General features: G+C 37.6%; 1 long non-coding RNA gene across 1 annotated transcript; it reads left to right on the top strand.

The window, feature by feature from the left end:
• Positions 1-525: 525 nt before the first annotated feature.
• LOC119284600 lies at positions 526-4,043 on the top strand. Its single transcript, XR_005139112.1, has 2 exons — positions 526-655; positions 1,488-4,043. It is a non-coding gene; the product is annotated as an uncharacterized LOC119284600 (long non-coding RNA).
• Positions 4,044-4,388: the final 345 nt, after the last annotated feature.

Genomic DNA, 4,388 nt, shown 5'->3' on the forward strand with positions numbered 1-4,388 from the left:
ATATATAACATGTTTAAATCAGAGTTACAGTTTAAAAGATATGGATGGTTTAGAAAAGCATTTGTTTGACTTAAATATGATCCGCGGATGGAATATCTAAAAAATCAGGGTTTTTAAAAAAAACTGTAAAATAACGGTTCGGTATGACTTAAATTTGGACTGCGGGTTGATTTCATAAAAACGCAGGGGCTTTCTGTAAATTGGCGCAACGGACGGATAAAAACCGTACGTGCTTTATTATTAGATAGAGAGATAGAGATTGTTATGCGCAATAGACAATATGGTGTGAAGGTTGTAGTTGCCAGAGCGCCTCGATCTAATATCTAATCGCAGGTTCGAGACCTGGCCTCTCATTTTTTTTAGCCGCCCGATCTCTGTTTCTGGAATTCGTGCTAATTTGTACTTTTCTCGCTTCAGTTCTCTGCGTTGTCTTATCGGGCGCGCTAATTTCGAGGGAGACCCGTTTCTGTTTCCTCGCTGACCGAACCGTCGGTCCTCTTTATTTTTTCTTTTTGTCTCCCTGTAGCCGCCTTTGCCCCTCCCCTTTCTCATTCCTAGCATGCAACCGAGAGAGGGAGAGAGTGTCATGGCGGTGTTGTAGATCCCCTCGCCGCCGCATCTGCCTGCTGAGGTCTGCTGCATCTCCCGCCTTGAGGTGTGCTGTATCTCCCGCTCCCCTCGCGCTCAGCCCCTCCCAATCTCCCCCTCCCCTTCTTTCTTTTCTGGATTTTCGATGGGTTGGCTTGCTCCTCAGATCGTTTGAGTTCAGATCGAATTTTGGTTTAGGTTGTTGTTGTTGATGTGTGTATCGTTAGGGCGCTCCAATCTGTTGTTTTAGGTAGTTGATTGTGATAGCCCCTGCGGCCTTTAGTTGTATGTGATCTGTCCTGTTCGTGTGCTTGGATTAGGCTTCAGGAGTGATTAATCTGCTATAGGGGATTCATCTACTATATGTGGCCGTTTGTATTAGGGCAAAAATATTAGGGGATTCATCTGCTATAGGAGATTTCATTGTTAGTGTAATCTTTGATGTAATTACAGAGTATTCTTGCTGTAATTACTTCTTTAGCGGTAATATTTTGTTGTAATTTCAAAGTAATCTCTCTGTAATTTTTTAATGTAATCGAGTGAATATAGTGTGGTAAGATATAACCTTAGTTTGGCGTTTTAGTTATAATTCCATGCAGTACTCATGATTCTTTTTGTATATTTTAGTGATGTTAGTAGTGGAATTTTCTCTATTGTTCCAGGGGGTATGAGTTGGTTGTTTGTAGTGAACTTTGTGTAAATGTGTGTTTGCTCGAGAGTGTCCTTTCGTATACTGGATTTACTCTGTAAATCTTAGTTTTTACTGTTTTCTTACAAGTGTGGTCACAGTGAATTTTAGAGTTTTTACTTTATGTTATAAGTGAAATTACAGTGCAATTCTTAGTGTAATTTTAGGTTATTTTACCGGTTTTGCTAATTTTCAGTTGAATGATTTACAGTTAGTCTTCATTCATATTTTGGCCGTTGGATCGCATGCCGAGATCCGCACTGGAGCTATCCTTTTCGGGGAGATTTTCTTTTCTGTGTGTTATCGGGCACACTTTGTTTCCGGGCCAGCCCAGTACCGCATTCCCTGGCTCTCTCTTTGTCCCCCGCCTCATTTCGGAGCCCATCACGGCAGAGAGAGGGCACTAAGAACAGAGAGATGGGAGGCGATTCCTGCGATTTCTTCGTTGTGTACGGCGATTCTGATCTCCTCCTCATCTTCTTCAGCTAGATTTCTGCTCCAGTACCTTGTGGTTTCGGTTGTTTGTCCTTGTCTTCTTCTTTTCCCCATTGGATTTCTTCTAGGTCTAGTGGCTTGTTTCGATTCCCCTGGTGTTTGATGTACATATAGGGGTGTATGTGTCCTCGTAGCGGAGGATTTTCCTGGCGATTTCGTTGCAGTTGTAGCGGTAGGTGCATGGATGTAGCGGCGGATTTGATTCTCCTGTTGATTTTCTATCACTGGCCTGAGCGTCTAATTCTGCTGTTTTTTTTTCTATTTGGCATGTGGTTTTAGGTAGTAATTGCATCTAAGTTACAACAACTTAATAACTATAATTTCATTTAATTACAATATAGTTTCCTCTGACATTGTAGAGTAGTGACACTGTGATTACAGTGTTGTTACAGTGTAATTTCCAGGGGTAATCAGAGTGACAGTAACTTCTGGGATTGTTAGTTTACAATCACTGCAATTACAAATTACACTGTAATTTCAGGTCAATTACAGTGCTATTGTTAGTGTATATTTAGTGTAAGTACACTAGATCAGAATGAAATTTTCATTGCAATTAAAGTATTTTTTTTTGGTCTACAAGCATTTTAGAATCTTTTTCTTTGCAGTTTGTCTTTGTTGGCTGGTATTTGCATTCATTTATAACCATTTATTTATTTTTCTTTGTGTTTGTGGTATTGCATCTAAGTTACAGCACTTCATAACTGTAATTTTATTTTATTTACAGTATAATTTCCTCTAAAATTATAGAGTAATCACAATTTAGTTATATTGTTACAATGTAATTTCAGAGTAATTGTGTAATTTTCAGGGTAATTACACTGAAAATCACTGTGCTATTTTGTTGTAATTACTGCAATTTCACTGTAATTTACAGTGTTGTTACAATGTAATTTCCAGTGGTAATTACAGTGATATTTTTACTGTTATTTATATACTAGGATATTTACTGTATTTACCATTAGTGCAATTACAGTGTAATTTCAGTAAAAATTACAGTGTAATTAGACTATCAATCACAGTGTCTTTGTTGGGTTGTGTTGCATCTAGTCACACTGTCAATATATACTGAATCTATCTTTGTGTCTGAAACTTTGCCAACTTCCTATCTAATATACAGTGTAATTTTTTATCATTTGTACTCATACTCTCTTGTCTTTTTTCTTAGCATTGAAGCAGTGAGATGTGATACGGCCTATTGTTCATATCGGTCACTTGGTACTTTGTGCCCTAATGGACATCTAGGCAACTTCCTGGTCGTATCTTACTGTGGTTTTTTTTTTTTGCTCTTTTAAAGGAGATCGTCTTGAATAATTCCAGTCCTGAACTCATCTGAAATGCTTTTGAAGGTGCCAACGGTGCATTTCCAATGTGGAGGACCAACTATAAGTACTTTAATTTCTGCCTTCTTTTTTGGTGTTTGTCTTTGCCCTTTCTTTTTATTTCTTATTTCCTCTATATACATTTTTCTTCATATTATTCTTCCTTTTTGCAGCTAGACTTTCCTTTAACCATTTGAAAGAATGGGTTTTCTTTCATCGTTTCTTTGAAGGAAGACCCTTTGCTTTCGTTGATTCAGCTTTCGATGAGCATTCTTAATTTCACTTGCAGATTCATGATCCGCAAGTACTTCCTCCGTAAAGAAATATAAGAGCGTTTAGTTCACTAGCATTTAGATCACTAAAAGTAGTGACCTAAACGTTGTTATATTTATTTCCGGAGGGAGTACATTGCTAATCAATTTGTTTCTACATTAGTCTCCTTTTTGAAGGCACTATGTTATCTTCCAAGGTTTGCTCTCATATTTTTTTTATTTTATTCAAAGAATTATAAACTTCATAGGACGTTGGGATGCTTTTGTTACTCCCATGACGAGGAAACAAATCGATTTCGAAAAATTTGACGTAGTCTACCTAGCTGTTCCCAACCAGACCAATATGTAATTTGGTTTTTAGTATGGCTGACCTGATTTCCTTTTAAATTTTGTTCTCAATTTACATTGTTGGTATCTTATTTTTCTGTTTTTCTACCTTTATTCATGTGAAATCAGACACGATTATGTTGTCTTTACATTCAAGTTTATGGAAGTGTGGACCACAAGGACTCAAGTTACTAACCACTTTTCAAGCGCTGACATACCCAACTTAAGGATAAAGCATGCTAATGATATGTTTTTCAGCGAGTTCAACAGTGTGGATAAGTTCTAGTTACTGATTTCTTTGCAGATGTAAGCACTTCTGTTTTTATTACTTCAAATTTGCAGGATAGAGATTCATGATTACCAGTCATTTTTTGGCTGAAGGTTGCCCAATTTACTGTACTCATCTACATCATTCATTGTCTATTCTACTATGTATTTTCTGCTTTTGGCAAAGTGTCAATTGCTTCAATTTTTGTGCTGTCCCACTTGCCATGGATCTGGTTTTTGTGTTTGATTTCTGTCCTAATTTATCTATGTGTCGATGAATTTCTCCTCTGTGGATTGCTGTGGCTGGTTTGTTCCCTGCCCATCAGTCGATTTCTGTTTTTGCTTGGATCTGCTTGTTTGTGTAGGATGCTATTGATGCTTAGTGGGTTTCGATATACTGGTTTCGGTAGGATGCTACTGATCTGTAGCATA

Source organism: Triticum dicoccoides, chromosome 4A (genome assembly GCF_002162155.2).
Source record: "Triticum dicoccoides isolate Atlit2015 ecotype Zavitan chromosome 4A, WEW_v2.0, whole genome shotgun sequence".
In the NCBI taxonomy this organism is placed as follows: domain Eukaryota; kingdom Viridiplantae; phylum Streptophyta; class Magnoliopsida; order Poales; family Poaceae; genus Triticum; species Triticum dicoccoides.